We start from the raw sequence: 19,630 nt of genomic DNA on the forward strand, positions 1-19,630 counted from the left end.
CCTTTGCTAGAGAGCAACAGTTAAGTGGGGCGGTCCCCACTGGTGGCAGCAATGTACCTAGCAATAGGGAAAAGAGTTTCGATACGAAACACCTTGGTAAGATAGTGCCCCCCTTTAAACAAGGGGACGACATCCACAAATGGATTACTGCTTTGGAGAGGGCCTGCACTGTGCAAGGTGTTCCCCAGAGTCAGTGGGCAGCTATCTTGTGGCTCTCCTTTGAAGGTAAAGGAAGAGACAAGCTCCTCACCACAAGGGTAGAGGACGCGAACAACTACCAAGTCTTGAAAAATACACTCGTTGAAGGGTTCGGCCTAACCACTGAGCAGTACAGGGTGCTGTTCAGGGATACCCAGAAAACGCAGTCTCAAGATTGGTCTGACTTTGTCGATTGTGCCACTAAGGCTTTTGAGGGCTGGTTGCTGGGCAGTAAGGTTACTGATTACGAAGGATTGTATAATTTGATGATGAGAGAACAAATTTTAAACAATTGTCAGAACCAGTTGTTGCATCAGCATCTTGTCGACTCGGATCTGACCTCTCCCCAAGAATTGGGAAAGAAGGCAGACAGATGGGTTCGTACGAGAGTTAAACAGAACCAGGGCCAGAATCAAGGTGGTCAGAAGAAAGCAGACCAGAAGGGTACGGATTCTAAGGGGGAACAAAATGACCAGAAGTCTTCGACAGGTCCCCAACAACCCAAAGAGGGTGGGGTTCAGGCTCCCCAAAAGAAGAAAGAAGGCCAATCCAAAAGATGGTGCCAGTACTGTAAAAGTAAATCTCACTGGTTTAGTGAGTGCACCAAGAAAGGAGGAGGGCAGACTCCTGCCACTGCAGCCCCTAAGGCACCTGTGCCCCCTAGTACAGTCAGCAGTGGTAGTGCGCCTCCCAAGGGTTTAGTAGGGTTAACCCTGGGTTCTGAGGGGCGTGACAACTTAGTTGGCACGCTCACTCAGGCTGTCCTTGTCAGTACAGGGGACGCGGACGTGTCCCCTGACGTAAGTCCCAATACCCTGGGCAAATACCGACAGACGCCTTTCATAAATGGAAAGATGGCTCAGGCCTATAGGGACACTTGTGCCAGCGTCACCATGGTGACGCCTAACTTTGTGGACCCTGGACAGATCATGCCAGGTACAGAATTCCTGGTGACCAATGCAAGCAATGTCACTACCAATCACAGTATGGCAATTGTAGCTTTCTCCTGGGGAGGGGTAACTGGCCAAAAGAAGGTTGTAGTTAGTCCAGACCTCCCAGTGGATTGTTTGTTGGGCAATGATTTGGAGTCATCACAATGGTCAGAAGTGGAGCACCGGACTCACATGGAGATGTTAGGGTTGCCAGCACATGTGTTCGCTGTGACCAGGTCACAGGTCAGGAAATGCCCCACTGAACAGGTGCTGGATCCTGGAACAACGGACCAGACACCTCCCAAGAAAAAGAGCGGTAGGGTTAAGGCTGCGCCTTCCCCCTTGCCCCAGGTCGTGGATCAAGTCTCAGAGGAGGCTGACCTACAGGAATTGAGGGAAACTGAGCCTAGGGAGTTCGAACTTGATCAAGTTGAATTCTTGGGTTCAGGGGGACCCTCAAGGGAGGACCTGGGGAAGGACCAGTTAGACTGCCCTTCTCTTGAACCCCTCAGACAGCAGGCTGCTGCTGAGGCTGCTGGGAACGCCACAGGTACCCACAAGGTATACTGGGAAGATGGACTCCTGTACACTGAGTCAAGAGACCCCAAGCCTGGCATGACCAGGAGGCTGGTTGTACCCTTGTCTCAGCGTGGTTTCCTACTTACCTTGGCCCACGAGATTCCCTTAGCAGGTCACTTAGGCCAGACGAAAACGTGGGACAGGCTTGTCTCACACTTTCACTGGCCCCACATGAACGAAGATACCAAGGAGTTTTGCCGCTCCTGTATCACTTGCCAAGCCAGTGGTAAGTCAGGTGGCACGACAAAGGCCCCCCTTATACCAATGCCTGTGGTGGGGGTGCCCTTTGAACGGGTGGGGATCGACATCGTCGGCCCCATGGAACCACCGACAGCCTCAGGGCACAAGTTTATACTGGTGGTAGTGGATCATGCCACCAGGTATCCTGAAGCTATTCCCCTTAGGACCACTACAGCACCTGTTGTGGCAAGAGCCCTAGTTGGAGTGTTCTCCAGAGTGGGCTTCCCTAAGGAGGTCGTCTCCGACAGAGGTGCAAACTTTATGTTGAGCTACTTAACTGCTATGTGGAAGGAATGTGGTGTCAACTACAAGTTCACTACACCCTATCACCCACAATGCAATGGGCTTGTTGAGAGATTCAACAGGACCCTAAAAGGGATGATTCATGGACTACCGGAAAAGCTTCGGCGTAGATGGGACGTCCTGATTCCCTGCCTCTTGTTCGCCTACAGAGAAGTCCCACAGAAGGGGGTTGGCTACAGCCCTTTTGAACTTCTGTACGGGCATCCTGTAAGAGGACCCCTGTGTTTGGTGAAGGAAGGATGGGAGAGACCTCTCAAAAAGCCTGCAGCCAACATAGTGGACTATGTGCTTGGCCTCCGCTCGCGGATGGCTGAATACATGGAAAAGGCATCTGAAAACCTTAAGGCCAGCCAAGAACTCCAAAAAGCTTGGCATGACCAAAAGGCTGTCTTGACTGTTTACCAGCCCGGACAGAAGGTGTGGGTGTTGGAGCCAGTGGCCCCAGCAGCACTCAAGGACAAATGGTCCGGGCCCTACACCATCCTGGAGAAAAAGGGAGAGGTCACCTACCTGGTCGACCTGGGAACTCCCCAAAGCCCCCACAGGGTGCTTCATGTCAACAGGCTAAAAGCATATGTCGACAGGAAGGACATGAGTTTGCTCATGGCCCTAGATGAGGGACAGGAAGAAGAGAGTGACCCTCTCCCCGACCTGCTCACTCAGAATCCTGACGATGGATCGGTAGATGGTGTTGTCTTTTGTGGCAGCCTCTCCGAACATCAACAGAGCGACTGTAAACAGGTTCTTCAGTCGTTCAGACATATGTTTTCTCTAACACCCAGTCAGACCGATTGGTGCACCCATGAGGTTGACACTGGTGACAGCTTGCCCGTCAAGAGTAAAATCTACAGGCAGCCTGATCACGTTAGAGACTGCATCAAGAGTGAAGTGCAGAAAATGTTGGAGCTGGGAGTCATTGAACCCTCGGATAGCCCTTGGGCTAGTCCCGTAGTTCTAGTGCCGAAACCTCACACCCAGGGTGGTAAGAGAGAGATGAGGTTCTGCGTAGACTACAGGGGTCTCAATGCAGTCACTAAGACTGACGCCCACCCAATACCAAGGGCAGACGAGCTTATCGATAGATTGGCTTCGGCCAACTACTTAAGTACGTTTGACCTGACAGCTGGGTATTGGCAAATCAGGTTAGCTGAGGACGCCAAGCCTAAAACCGCATTTTCAACCCCTGGTGGGCATTATCAGTTCGTGGTGATGCCCTTTGGTCTGAAAAATGCACCTGCCACCTTCCAAAGGTTGGTGAATCAAGTCCTTACTGGGCTGGATGACTTCTGTGCGGCGTATCTTGACGATATTGCTGTCTTTAGCTCCACCTGGGAGGATCACCTGGTCCACCTGCGGAAGACATTAGAGGCGCTGCAAGCAGCAGGTCTCACTATCAAGGCCACCAAGTGCCAGATAGGGCAGACACAGGTTGTATACCTGGGCCACCTTGTAGGTGGAGGCCAGGTTCAGCCACTGGAGAGCAAGATACAGTCAATCAGGGACTGGGCTCCTCCAACCACCCAGACTCAGGTTCGAGCTTTCTTGGGCCTGACTGGATACTACCGGAAGTTTGTCAGGAACTATGGTTCCATCGTGACACCATTAAACGAACTGACAAGCAAGAAAATGCCAAAAAAGGTTCAGTGGACAGCGAGCTGTCAAAAAGCATTCGATGACCTAAAGCAGGCCATGTGCACGGCGCCTATCCTCAAGAGTCCGGACTACTCCAAACCATTCATTGTCCAAACAGATGCTTCTGAGTTGGGTGTGGGAGCTGTTCTTTCTCAACTGAATTTTGATGGTCAAGACCAGCCCATTGCTTTTATAAGCAGAAGGCTGACCCCTAGAGAGAAGAATTGGTCAGCTATTGAGAGGGAGGCCTTTGCTGTGGTTTGGGCCCTGAAGAAGCTGAGGCCATACTTGTTTGGCACTCACTTCAAGATTCAGACCGACCATAAGCCCCTCTTGTGGCTAAATCAGATGAAGGGTGAAAACCCCAAACTGCTTAGGTGGTCCATTTCCCTACAGGGGATGGACTTTACAGTGGAACATAGACCTGGTACTGATCATGGCAATGCCGATGGGCTCTCCAGATATTTCCACTTAGAACAAGAAGACTCACCTGGTCAAGGTTAGCTTATTGTTCCGACGTTTGGGGGGGGGGGTCATGTAGGAGAGTAGGGTCTGCAATCCTATGATCACCCAGATTTTTTGCTTTTGTTTCACTGGTTTACGACTTTCTCTGGCTGTGGGCCTGCTAATCAGACCCACAGCCTGGCTGTTCTCTTTCTAAATTACGAGATGTACCCTAGGTGCATTTACCAATTGGTACTGGGCCACCTTATCAGACTCTGTAACTCAGGGCATAGGTGTACCCAGGGCCGCCAGGGGCTGCAGCATGTATTATGCCACCCCTGGCTGGCCTCCTAAATTTGACACAACTGGCTGCGTGACAGCTGGGGCGAAGTCGTGTACACACACTTTGCTTTAGATATAGTAGCACTATATCTAACCATACAATGGACACTCGAGTTCCTATCAGTCACTCCTATGGCAGGCCTTGACAATCCTGAAGGCAGAGTGCGTGGGCTCGTGTGAACTAGGCTCTGGCCCGAGCCGAGCCCGGTTGCAGCTTGCGGAACCAAGACCCAATGGCTGTTCCATGATAACGCGTACCACATCGGTAACTTCGGTGTCGCGTTATCAAGGCATGTCGAGTAAGGTGTCATACGAATCGGGGTGCTGCCCTCTCACCAATTCTGGCGACGAGGTTAGCATTCCGCCCTTCTAGAGGGACACGACATGTACGTAACTGTGAACCCCGGTTAAAGTTAACTAAAGCCTCAGCTCCACAAAATGGGTGCTGCCACCACAGACACGAGTCTGACCTCCTGCTGCTGGGAGTCCTTCCAGCGAGGAGAGCTTGGACAAAGGGTTTCCTGTCGAGGGCGGTGTTCGCACCGTCCCAGACAGGGTTTGTGTATTCTGGGTAGGTAGGGCTTTTGCGAGAAGGTGACTGCGGAGTGGCACCCCGGTGCTCACTACGCATCTGCCGGTTAGAACCAGTTCCAGGGGCGACAGCCCTGGCCTGGGGAAAGTCCGGCAGGGGAGAGGGGTGTAACTACCCCCCTTCCTGGTCCCACCCTTAGGGCAGGACCTAGTCATGTACCCACCCCTTTCTTTAGAATAAAGGCCGGAGCGGGGACCCTTCCAAATTAGAATCATCTTTGAATCAAGAATACTTTCTACGAAAGGACTTCAAGACTCTTCTCAAGATTTCTCCCTTGTGACTAAGGAGTAGTCACCCTGCATCAGCGGGCACCATCTAAGAACTCTGCGGGTTGCTGCAAGTCCTTCCTCAAGGATCCGACGGCCCAGCTCGACGAGAACCGGCTTCCCTGGCACCTCTGACCTCTACCCACGTCATCAGCTCAGCTGTGATCTGTGGGTGCGACGAGACCTCGAGGGACCGGCCATCATCAGAACCTACACGCTCTTAAACCAGCACGACCATCGAGGTAACTCTCTGGTGAGTGCTCTGGGGTCCGAGAAACCCCGACCCTGAGCCGCTCCAGCACCGAAGTGCAGTCTCCCAGCATCTCCACGATCTGCGTGGGGCCCTTCCGCTCGCTGCTCAGCACGTTGTCTGGTCACTAGCCGCTGGCTTGTGCCCGTCCTTGACGACGACCAACAAACAACTCTGCTGGTCTGGTTGCTCCAGACTGGCCCTTGCTTCCATCTTTGCGAGAAGCACCCCGGACCCTCCTGGTCCACTCAAGACGCCATCTTAGGCCCACCACGTGGCCCTGAGATTTGCCAAGGCTTGTTGCCCCATCCTGGGCCCAGCGACGCCGACAGCATCATCCTTCGTGGGACAGCTCGCACCTCCACCGTGGTCGCCGACAACGCCTCCTGGTCCGTGAGACTGCAGAGCCTAGCGTCGCCCACTCACCTGGTCGAGGTGACGGCCAACCGGTGCCCTCCTGGTACCCTCTGACTACTGGCTAGTAGTACGAACTTGGTCCCCTCTGCTTTCAGGTATCATCGATCTCTGATCCAGGCTTGGATCTCTACGAACTATTCATCACTGGTCGCCAGCCAGCAACTCCTTTTCTTCCGGCTCCTGGCTCGTCAGCGAAGACCCCGACGCCTGTAAGACTTGTGCAGCCGCAGCCCTCGTGGCTAGGTAACTCGGCATTTCGGTGCCTGCATAGCCTCTTTACTCTAGGGTCCCGAGTCCCTCGCTTCCGACTTGCCTTATCGGGTCCGCCCGAGACCTTAAACTTTCCGTGTCCCCGGACACTTGTTTTAATTGTGCACTTGAAGTATTTTCCTAAAGAGATTTGGTTTGTGCTTAGTACCCTGTCCTCATAAAGAGTACAGGGCTGTTGTGATTCTTAATAAATATACTGTTTATTTTCATAACACTTGTGTGGTGTCCTTTCACTGGGTGTTCAAGGGGTACATGTGTGGTAAACAGCTGGCTTAACGCGCCCTCTCGAGTCTTTAGCCTTAGACTGCTCGTATCCACGCTACTAGGATAGCTGGTCTATAGGTTGACTTACAACCAAACACCATAAGGGTCGTTGGAACGATACATAGTGGTCGCTAGAATAGCGAACGTTGCATATCGGGCCAACTTCTCACACATGGTAGCTAGTCTAAAGCGTGGGCGGGCCATTGGACTAGGCTTACGAGCCTACAGCACTTGGACCTAGATTTACTAAGATTTTTCATCTGAAATACAGCACTTTTTTAACAGAGTCCAAACGCAAAATCCATTTTGGGATAGACAAAGATATTCATATCTTGATTAAAGTAGCATTGCGTGGCTTTGTTAAAAAAAAGCAATGCTACGAAGTGTTTAGCGTCAGCTAGGTGTTACAGTAGTTACAGTAATGCTACTGGCTGGTTGACATTAGCTACCTTGCAGCGTAACAGATTTATGACCTTTGAGTACTGAATGTTCTTGAATTAATCTTTCTTTTCAAAATTGTGTGTGGCACTTCCTGTGCATCCACCCATCTATTTTGAAGTGACTCACATTTATAATGACATTTATGCATGCGTTTGCTCCACAATGATGCACCTACCTGAGGCTGGTGTAACAAGGAGAAAATAGGATGCGCAAGCCTTTTTAATTTCTCCTTATTCCTACATTCTGCAACACACATACAAAGAGGAAATAGCCTGAAAAGATAGTTCTGGGCAGGAAAATATGAATTCCTGCACAAAACTAACTAGACCACAAATGCAGGCATTATTACACCTTGACACAAGGGTGCCCATGTTAGTGCCAGATATCTAAAAGTCCACCAGTGTTAGGAGGGATTAGAACTGTGTCAGAAGCACCTGCATACCCTTTCAGATGATTTGTTGCGCTTTATAAATACTGATTGGATGATACCTTCCAAAATATGGGGCTTTTCTGCTCTCTCCCTTTCATGCAACCCAGCGCAGCAGCTTCATTTGCTTCTCTCCATTGGGTGAACTGTTAGTAAATATGCCCTTAAGTACCCAGGAGCTGGTGTATATTAACCCCTTCACTGCGGCGGCTATTCCGCCGCAGTGCTAAGGGGGCGGGGCGGAAGAGCGGTGGGCGCATGCTGGTGACGGAACCGCTCCGTCACCAGCGTCGGTTGCGCTGTGCTTATGACGGAGCGGTTCCGTCATGGCCCCGCCCGCTCCATAGAACGCCCAGCGCAGGCGCGGAATTCGCGCCGCGCAGGCGCGTCAAGCGGGCCATGACGGCACCGCTCCGTCATCAGCACAGCGCCACCGCGGCTGATGACGGAGCGGTTCCGTCATCAGCAGGGGAGGGGTTAACCAAGACACTGGTTAACCCTGATCAGTTAGTTTTCCTGGCAACCCCACTCTCTAGGCGCAAGTTCTCCTTTTCCACAGGTTCTACTCCAGATCATGGTGATCAGTAAGGGGCCGTAGAGGGTTTACTCTTCACTGAGGGGGTTGCTGACTCACTCTTTAGAGAGGCCTCTGAGCAGGGCGCTTAGCTTGACACTGAGAAAGACAAGAGACTGGTCAGGAAATGTGATTAAGCTGCCAGTCTGCTTCCTTCCATTTCGAATGCACTTCTTTTCTAGTTCAAAGCCTGATACTGACTTGAATGCAAACCAGTTTGTGAAACTTATATGTGCTCGTTATGTGTAAGTAAATATTCTGATCAGTGCCACTGACAAAATTAAGTCACTGCTTCCTTCCCATTACTTTTCCTCATCTACCACTATTCTCATGCCCCATTTTAGTGGTGTGAGAAGATGGAAGAAGTAACATCTGTCATAGTTGTACGCTTGACCCATGTTCTGCTACCGCCCAAATATCATGGTGGCCGCTGAGAAAGTCATTGAGAGCAAAGTGTGCAACAATGAGGTGGGCCTGGTGACCTCAACTCCCAGCTCTTTGTCTATGGCCTTCTAGCCCAAGGTTGAAGGACCACAAAAATCATAGAGATACAAGCTGTAAAAAAAACGAATTGGGGAGACCCTAAGGCATATTTGCAAAAACCATAGTTGATGGACAGAATGCAGAACAATGTCATACATTCACCCCAGTACAGAGATCTGGGCCCAAATCCATCGGCTTTTTTTGCACTCCACACCACCCCAGTTCAGACATGGCCATATGCAAATCAGCCTTGACCCTGTGCCTCATGGGAACAGTCCAGCCTGAACTGCCAAGCCATGTCTTTCCTGGACCGGAATCAAGCATCCTAGGACCGGTTTCTGGCTATCAGCCGTCTTCAGCCAGGATAGCTTGACTCCAGTGATGTGGAGAGCCTGGGACTCACGTCTGAGCATACCCAGCCCACTCGGGGTGACAAATGCAAAAACCACAGTTGATGGACAGAATGCAGAAGAATGTCATACAGGCATAGTTAGCACTTGTTAAATGGCTCCTCAAGGTAAAATATCTTTGGCATGGCCACTAGGGCTTTGAGAGTCGAAACAATGTTGGAATCCCAATTTGAGGAGCAATTCCTTGTTCATGAAGGAAAGGAAATTCCCCACATTTAGTATAGTGTGGGGAAGCTTGCAAGGATACTAGGGAGAGTAAACCCAAAGAAGCAATGGATACAAGAAACTTTATCAAGTCGTATATAAGAGTAGATGCATCTGAAAATATTACAGTTTTCAGCAACCTAACCGAAAGGAAGAATATCAGAAAGAGGGATTCGTGGGAAAGGACTTGTGATAAAGCGTATTTCAGGCTCCTGAAATCAATCTGAAAACAAAGCAGATAATGTAAGCATGTTTAGACAAAAACAGAATTAAAATAGAAGGCAATTAAGAAGGTGTGGAGACGAGGCTCATATTCCAAAGCGACCTCCAACATCCGAAAAGCAGCAGGTAAAGGGGAGCCAACTACAGATATTTTCGTTTGTGAGTTACTAATAGGGTAAACAAACCATCTAAACGTACTACATACACATGCCATGAACAATATACATCTATGTGCATTACAAATTAGTAAATAATACAAGGTGTTCAATTTAATAATAAATCTCTAATTTAATCAACTTTTTTATTGGAATGAAACAATAACTTACCTATCAACCTTTGGTCTGCGGTGTAATTATCTCTGAAGAACATCCCACAAGTTAAATCACAATGTGGCTTAATGTATTTGCAGTTCAATAATAGCATGGAATTGAATTTTCCACGTAATTGGTCCTTGTGTGTAACATAAGCCCATGCACCACTTAGGTTGAACATATTTACATGGCCCAGGGGACTTTAGAGGTACAAGGAGTGAACCATATCATGAAGTGCTACATATACCACTTCATAACGTAGTACTGCTATTTCTAAGAGCTATAAACAACAGATGTTACTATTACCGAATTTATGACACTCAAATTTCTGACATCAGAAGGATGGAAGGAGAGTTTGCTTTGACAACATTCAAACTCATGACTTCTAAAACAGTGCATTTGTCAGCGGTGCACATTTTGCAAACTGAGCCACCATACCAGCTTTTGAAAGGTCATATAAGATGCTAACACCTACAGAAGTTCAGATCAAGTCATTAAATGTGTATGAGTGCTTCTGTGCAATTAATTCAACCATTCTCGAAAAAGCAACTAGTTCTATTTAAATTCTACCCAAAGTGGTCGAGGAGTGACAGTCAAATCATAAGAAAGGACAGAACAATCAAGAAGGTGAAGCCAATCCATACAGAATGAAATGCAATTGCTTACCATTGAGCTACATTGTGCAATTACTTCAGCAAATAATAGACTAGGCATCCTGTTAACAAGGGTCCTACTACCTTAACATGAGGATTAGCTCTGTAAGAGAACAAGGAGGCATACTGTGCCTATTCTACTATAGTTAGCTCCATAGGGGTGTAATCTACGAAATGAAAAAGTGATGCAAAATACCCGGTTACAGTTTGCTCACAGCTTCTTTTCTATGTGGCAATCCTAAACAACAACTAAACAGTTAAAAGAGGGTCCAAGGGATATATAGTTTAAAGACCCACACCTGATTATTGTCCCCAGCTCCTACTCAATGTATAACACACAAAACACAGGGGGTCATACATTATGTGGCAATCTTGCCACACATCTGCGGAATATAGCTGGGACTAGCTTATTCTTACGAACCTTCAGGATCAGTCCTAGAAAATCACCTCCATGTCTCCTAAAGAGAGCGTTAGAGGTGTTTATAGCACTATTCAGCGTAATCAAATAGTGCGCCAGTCCAGCATATATGTGACAGTAATAACTAGATATTTATAGTCCAATACATCCTGCAGCATAATACCTTTTAGAAACAGTTCATGCTGTTAGACGACTTACGTCTTAGTTAAGCTGAAGACTAATGAGTTGTGTTCTGCATGCAACCTCACTAGATCTAAGCCGCTGAAGACTAGTGGATGGTCGTTCATCAGCATAAACAATGCAACACGCTAGGCATGGCTCAAATCTAGGTGGAAACAACTTTCATTTTGACAGTTCCATGATCAAATGGCAGATGTGTCCATTTACTAGCCGTGGCAACAGACCCACCCTTGTCTCATGTCCTGTCTCATTAAACCCTTCACCAGTTTTTCCATGAAACACCAAACCACATCAAAGTTCAAAGGCCATACATTCATTCACAAATGCACGGTACAATGGAGTGGCCCCAACGTCATGACTTTAGCCACCAGGGTCAGAATCACAACACTGAGCTCTGTGGACACGCCTTAAAAGACAAGGCTCTAGTCTCCTTGGCCCAATTCTCTAAGCGCTTAAAAAGGATCCAGCAAGGATCTTCAGAGGGCAGGGGGTGAAGAAGAGAGGTTGGCATTGCTATTATATTGTAACTGAAGCATAGTCATGGGTGCTGCCATATATCTTCACAAATTGGTTTGGGGGGTAACAAAACATTTCTGAGGACATGCACTAGTGGCAAAATAATCCCTGTCTGCAAACAGAAAATTTGGAAGTATCGCATCTGCAAGTTCATTAATACCTTTGCATGACTACAGTGCTAAGGTATGAGGCTGTTGTTTTAGGCAGCCAACACACAGCTGAAATGTAAACTACCTTATTCCAATCAGGAACAAATTCTAAATTGTACTAACTCTTCAGACAGTAGAAGGGTGTGTGGCCAAGCACCATATGCAGTCAAACTCATTTCAATTCGAGTGTAATGGATACATGAGCAGGGCCAAATGCAGTCAAGAACCAGTGTCCCTCATGAGAAATCTGTGGCCTCTATGGAAAAAAGACCTGTCACTGAAAGCTCATGTGCCAAAAAGGGTTCAAGCTGCTTCTCTTACCTCCCACGTATTTTCACTTCCTAACCACTCAATATCAGGTCCACGTGGTATTGTCCTTTGTGCACAAATGAGTACAAGTACATCCAGCTCTGGTGTCCTTAGTTGAGTACATATTAGGGACTAATCTGTCCTGAAGGCAGCATGTATAGTCATGCCGTCACCATACAAGAAGGTTCCAGTTTTCATGCATGATATGAATGTCTTTGTAGACCACCACGTTATTATGATTAGGGAATCAATCTCTTGTGATTCCCTTGTTTAAAAACGTTGGAACTATTTGCCCAATCTTCTCAGTTGAAGCGGATATTGGCTGCAACAGACTACCATTGCAGCAATTGAGGAATGATGTAAGTAAAATGCAACTTTTTGGCATGTAACCCTTCACATTTTGGGACTGATGCTGCTGGGTTTTTTACTCTGAGAGTGAACTGAGTCCTGCTGATCAGACCTCAGTGCCAGTGTACCAACCCTATACCAAGTTAAGTCAAATTGGATACACTCAATTGGCAAGCACTGGCCTACTTATAAGTCCCAAGTATATGGTACCCAGGTGCTCAGGGCATGTAAGACAAAATGTTCATCCAAGCATAAAGCACTGTTTGTGCCACCCTGCATATAACAGAAACAAAATGGACCTCAGCCTGCTACTACAGATTGACAGGGCAGTGTGTGACACTGTCAGTTTGACTTTGCCATTAGACCGTATGGCAAAGCCGCCACTGTCCTTAAGTAATATATGTAAGTCTTCCATAATGAAGGCCTTGACAGTCCCATGCCAGGGTGTTATATATTACAAAGTAAGGCATATAATAGTCCTACTGTCTTAACAGCAACACTTCCAAATTGTTCAAGAGAACAACCAAATTGCACAAGCACCCTCTTCAAAGTCCATTCTCAACGAACATAACTGTAGGATAGTGGTATTGTTTCCAAGGTTATTACACCAACATCAACCAATGGTTCAATGGCAATTCAAAGTATGGATCCAAAACCAAATCTTGTGCTTCAAGTTCTTTATTAGTCAAATATGTTAAAAGTTTCCCAGCTTTACACTGCCGACACGTGTTTCGCCCTCTCCAGGGCTTTTTCAAGGCTATCTTAGTTTAGTCTATGCTGGTCTGGCGTCGGAGAGGTCTAGAATTCGAAAGGATAAGGGTATGAAGCGTCGATATGTACGAAACCTATTGGATGTCTTGATCACAGCGAGCTATTCCAGATGTGGGTTCCATCTAAGTACCTTCATTTTATTGGGTCCCTCGTAGAGTGTTATAAGAACAAAAGGACATTGCTGGAAGTTTGTCTTGGTGAGGTGGTGCGACTCGCTGCGTGGAGGTAAATCTTATCTTACTGGGGTAGAGATTCTTGAAGACCTTGATAAGTTGTCTTGCAGTGGAGACTCGGCGCGGAGGACAACGAATATAAGACTTATCAAGGTCTTCAAGAATCTCTACCCCAGTAAGATAAGATTTACCTCCACGCAGCGAGTCGCACCACCTCACCAAGACAAACTTCCAGCAATGTCCTTTTGTTCTTATAACACTCTACGAGGGACCCAATAAAATGAAGGTACTTAGATGGAACCCACATCTGGAATAGCTCGCTGTGATCAAGACATCCAATAGGTTTCGTACATATCGACGCTTCATACCCTTATCCTTTCGAATTCTAGACCTCTCCGACGCCAGACCAGCATAAACTAAACTAAGATAGCCTTGAAAAAGCCCTGGAGAGGGCGAAACACGTGTCGGCAGTGTAAAGCTGGGAAACTTTTAACATATTTGACTAATAAAGAACTTGAAGCACAAGATTTGGTTTTGGATCCATACTTTGAATTGCCATTGAACCATTGGTTGATGTTGGTGTAATAACCTTGGAAACAATACCACTATCCTACAGTTATGTTCGTTGAGAATGGACTTTGAAGAGGGTGCTTGTGCAATTTGGTTGTTCTCTTGATTCTTGGTATTTGCATTAAGTTGCATTGCTCAAACACCCCTGGTGGTGGGTGTCTTATCAAGTTCTCAGTGCACCTCTTTTTGATACCTCACGTATTACGTACCCAGTGAGAATAACTTTAACATTAGGTGCGGACGTTTTCTCTGATGAGAAACACTACCACCAAGTTCTTTGTATAACTTCCAAATTGTTTTTTGCTGTGGAAGGGTTAGGATTCCCATTGGTTAACACAGGGCTACTGGCTGGCACCCCAGTCCAGCTACGTTCTAAATGGGACAACCAAACTAAGTAAAATAAGGTATCACATTGATTGGGACATTCAATCCAGCCTGATGCCCAGGCCAGATTTAAAGTCACTTTTAAAGTTAAGCAACTTTTAGAAAGTTGCAACTCTGCACTCCAGCTAGGCGAGGACGAGCACAACCTCACAAGCACCCCGGACGACCAGCCCGGAATCTCGGGGACAGGGAAGGGCAAGGACAAGAGAAAGAGGAAGACAACGTTCAGTCCGCAAGCGAACAGGATCATAGTCACGGAGGTGATGGAACACCATCAACTACTGTTCATCACCTCCAACGTGTGATTGGGCACCAAAAATGGTATCTGGCGGGACATCATGGACAATGTGAATGCCGTTGGGGGCACAAGAGGACAATGGACGAGGTCAAGAGGTGATGGAATGACATCAAGCGGCGGACCAAGGAGAAACTCTCCGCCAACCAGAAGGCAGCAACGCAGACTGGAGGTGGGGGCCCAGCACCACAGCACGTGCAGGATGACATGTAGGAGCTGGTGTCAACAGTCATCTGTGTGGAGACTGTGGCTGGAGTCGGAGGATCGGACGCTGCTCGACAGGACACAACACAACTGCAACAGGGTGAGTGAGCACCATGTACTGGGGGAATGGGTGGAGATGGGCACAATGACACATATCTAAACACCCAATGGTACCTGGTTGTCAAGAAAGTGAGTTTATCGTCTGGAATCACAGTGTAAGTGCAGTACAAATAACACCCAAAGGAACACACCATGCACGTTTTTCAAATATAGAATTGGCCACGTTAGGGCTCAAGGACATTTGGAAAAATTCCCATCAGAAGCCATACTGTACTGCCCTCTTTTGCATCATTTGGGATCTCCTTGCCCAGGAGACAAAACAAAACGGCCGGTCAGACGTTACCGTAGCTGAGATGGATATGTGAGAGGAGAGTATCACACAATTTAGTGGTGACTGAAAAAAGCAGTGTAAAGTGGAAAGGGTGAAAAGTGAGTGATTGTAAAATTAGGTGAACTGGGTAGAAAATGAAGGATTTATTAGTGTCTCCCAGTCCCTAAGGTTAAAAGACAAGTGCAAATGCGGTTTTAGAAATAATATCCGCATTCAGTAGGGGTCGACATGTTTCTGCATTAGGTGAAAAAGATTTTTCATGCATTCCTCAGGACCAGATATTTCAAGACTACTGCTTTTAGTGAAAAGTAATTATTAAAATATATCACCTGCAAAGGCCAGGTTGTGTGCTCAACCAAGTACTGTTATCGCACCGCATCAAAGCATAGGATCCACAGAGAAAAACAAAAACAAACAAAATGGGAGAACATGAGTATGTCATTTTCCCGCGGTTTTGCGAGATAGTATCAAGTTAAACCTGAGTTATACGGCACCGGATCCATATATCATGGGAAACAAATTCCATTACAAACACTCACCCATAAATGATGGTTGAGGAGCTTCACCCCACCTGGCTGCGGCTCAGGTATGAGGAGCACCGCTCTAAAATGAAAAGATTGAATAGAAAGAAAAGAGGCAATCATTGCTCAATCCATGGGTTTATATATGGATTTTTGTATGTGAACATTCATTGTCTTTGCCGATCATATAGACTTAGATCAGAAGTCTTTAGGTTACGCTTCAAAAAGTATGTAGAGATTGCCTGCCTGTAATGTGTTTGATGTTATACATCTTGTGTACCCATAGGTTAAGGCAAAGTCTACAGGGTTCGGTATAGGGAGACAAACGTCTTCATGATGCGATGGTAGTCTACCGCGCAATGTAATGACACATCGATAGATATTGTTTGGCGGTTTTTTAGACGTATTCAAAACGATCAAGTCGTGCGCATTGCTTACCTTATCCGTCGGTGTCTCCCGACAGTCATCCGAGCTGTCTGGGGGGGCACCGATTGTGTGACTTGCGTTGTGTTTTATGCGATTGTTTCTGAGGATTGAGTCACATGACCAGCTACAATCACGTGATCACTCTGTATGCCGGGAGTTGTAGTTCCGGGTGCGGAGTGTTGTAGTTCTAATGAATGACTAGCGCTAGTCCCAACTAATATGAGATGTGATGTATAAAATGTATTGAGAATATACTACAAACACACCAACAAATACCCGTGGGAAACGTTACTTGTTCCGCACAGTGATCGGTTTTTTATATGTATTCGCAAGAACTGGGAAGTGCGTTGGTTGTTACAGGGACATCCATGGTATAGGCTCATTGAGTCCCGCATTGTCGCTGTTCAATCTGTATACCCATTTCTGTTCAATTTTTAACAGAAAACGTCTGGCGTCTGGACAGGATTCTGGAATCGGTGGTTGTTCTAAAACCGTCCAATGGAAATCATTGGGGCTGTGTCCCTTTTCTAGGAAGTGTGCGGTTAGGCGAGTTGCTTGTTTACGGCACCGCACTGTGCTTTTATGCTCTTGGATTCTCGTCCTGACCTTCCTAGTTGTCATGCCAACGTATCGAAGTTTGCACGGGCAGGTTATTAGATAGATCAGGTTGCTGCTATTGCAATTGGTGAATTTTGTCTGGGTCCAAGGTCTATTAGTCCCTATGTCTACACTCGTAGATTTGCAAGTTTGGGGACATACGGAGCATGCCCCACAGGGGTGATGGCCTTGAACCGGTGGCAAGTCCCAAAGTGTGCCCACCTGTCTGGGTTCCTTGTTACGTGGGCGAGTATGGACTAGCTGGTCCTTAAGGTTTTGTCCTCTTTTGTAGGCAAAAAGAGGTAAGGGGATATCATCACCTCCAGTTTTTAAGATCGACCAATGTTTTTTCACAATCTTTTGGACTTGGTTGGATCTGGTGTTAAAGGTATTGACAAAAGTGATACGGTTGTTTTTTTCTTTAGGTGGATGTATCTCGAGCAGAGAATCCCTGTTGTTGTTTGACGCCCTCTTTTTGGATTGGCGAATGATTTTCTTTGGATAGTTTTTTACACTCAGTTGTTGTTCCAAATTTTGCGAATGACTCTTGAAGGCTTCTTTGTTGGAGCAGTTCCTTTGCACTCTCAGAAACTGGCCAAATGGTAAGTTGTCTCTTAAGGCACGAGGGTGACAGCTATCATATCTTAAGAGGGCATTTCGAGCCATAGGCTTGCGGTAGAGTTCAGACTCCAAGCCATTGGGAGTTGCATTGATTCTCAAGTCCAGGAAAGCCAGCGTTGTTCAACTGAATTCAATAGTGAATCTCAAGAATGTGTTCCTGGTGTTTAGCCATGCATGGAAGGAAATTAGATCTTCTTCTGTCCCCGCCATACCACCAGAATATCATCTATATATCGCTTCCACACATGTAGCGGCAATAGATAGGGGTTGGCGGGTGTGAGGACCTCCTGTTGTTCGAAGTTATGAACATACAGAATCGCTAGGCTCGGCGCGAAGACACTACCCAAGCTAGTCCCAGATGTTTGGATAGTTTTTTTCACTCAGTTGTTGTTCCAAATTTTGCGAATGACTCTTGAAGGCTTCTTTGTTGGAGCAGTTCCTTTGCACTCTCAGAAACTGGCCAAATGGTAAGTTGTCTCTTAAGGCACGAGGGTGACAGCTATCATATCTTAAGAGGGCATTTCGAGCCATAGGCTTGCGGTTGAGTTCAGACTCCAAGCCATTGGGAGTTGCATTGATTCTCAAGTCCAGGAAAGCCAGCGTTGTTCAACTGAATTCAATAGTGAATCTCAAGAATGTGTTCCTGGTGTTTAGCCATGCATGGAAGGAAATTAGATCTTCTTCTGTCCCCGCCATACCACCAGAATATCATCTATATATCGCTTCCACACATGTAGCGGCAATAGATAGGGGTTGGCGGGGGTGAGGACCTCCTGTTGTTCGAAGTTATGAACATACAGAATCGCTAGGCTCGGCGCGAAGACACTACCCATGCTAGTCCCAGATGTTTGTAGGTAGGTAGTGTCTTCGAAGCGAAAGTAGTTTTCCTTCATAGCGATTTCTGCAAGGGTCATGATGAATCGTGTTGGCGTAATGGACTGATGGTCACTTTGATCTAGTAGACTCCCCACAACTTCCAGTGTTTCGGTTTGCGGAATTGAAGTGTAAAGTGACTTGACATCAAACGATACAAGTATGTCAGTGTTGGTGTTGAATTGTATGTTTGGAAGGAGTCTTAGAACGTCCTTCGTGTCCTGAAGGTACGTAGGCATAGCTTTGACCATAGGATTTAAAAAGTGGTCAACAAAGGTCGACAGTGGCTCTAATATTGACCCAATCCCCGAGATGATGGGCCTCCCTGGGGAGGTCTCTGTGGTTTGTGAACCTTCGGTAGGCAATAAAAATAAGGTATGGTAGGATGGCTTGTGAGGAGATATTGTCCTTCTTGTGGCGTGATCCAGCCCTCGGTGGTCGCTTCTTCCACTAAGTTACCTATTTTTACTTTTAGTCTTTCAGTTGGATCTTCAGTTAGACCTCCACCAGGGAGGCCCATCGCTTCGAAGACACTACCTACCTAAAAACATATGGGACTAGCATGGGTAGTGTCTTCGCGCCGAGCCTTGCGATTCTGTATGTTCATAACTTCGAACAACAGGAGGTCCTCACACCCGCCAACCCCTATCTATTGCCGCTACATGTGTGGAAGCGATATATAGATGATATTCTGGTGGTATGGCGGGGGACAGAAGAAGATCTAATTTCCTTCCATGCATGGCTAAACACCAGGAACACATTCTTGAGATTCACTATTGAATTCAGTTGAACAACGCTGGCTTTCCTGGACTTGAGAATCAATGCAACTCCCAATGGCTTGGAGTCTGAACTCTACCGCAAGCCTATGGCTCGAAATGCCCTCTTAAGATATGATAGCTGTCACCCTTGTGCCTTAAGAGACAACTTACCATTTGGCCAGTTTCTGAGAGTGCAAAGGAACTGCTCCAACAAAGAAGCCTTCAAGAGTCATTCGCAAAATTTGGAACAACAACTGAGTGTAAAAAACTATCCAAAGAAAATCATTCGCCAATCCAAAAGAGGGCGTCAAACAACAACAGGGATTCTCTGCTCGAGATACATCCACCTAAAGAACAATACAACCGTATCACTTTTGTCAATACCTTTAACACCAGATCCAACCAAGTCCAAAAGATTGTGAAAAAACATTGGTCGATCTTAAAAACTGGAGGTGATGATATCCCCTTACCTCTTTTTGCCTACAAAAGAGGACAAAACCTTAAGGACCAGCTAGTCCATACTCGCCCACGTAACAAGGAACCCAGACAGGTGGGCACACTTTGGGACTTGCCACCGGTTCAAGGCCATCACCCCTGTGGGGCATGCTCCGTATGTCCCCAAACTTGCAAATCTACGAGTGTAGACATAGGGACTAATAGACCTTGGACCCA

Source organism: Lissotriton vulgaris, chromosome 8 (assembly GCF_964263255.1).
Source record: "Lissotriton vulgaris chromosome 8, aLisVul1.2, whole genome shotgun sequence".
Classification (NCBI taxonomy): Eukaryota; Metazoa; Chordata; class Amphibia; order Caudata; family Salamandridae; genus Lissotriton; species Lissotriton vulgaris.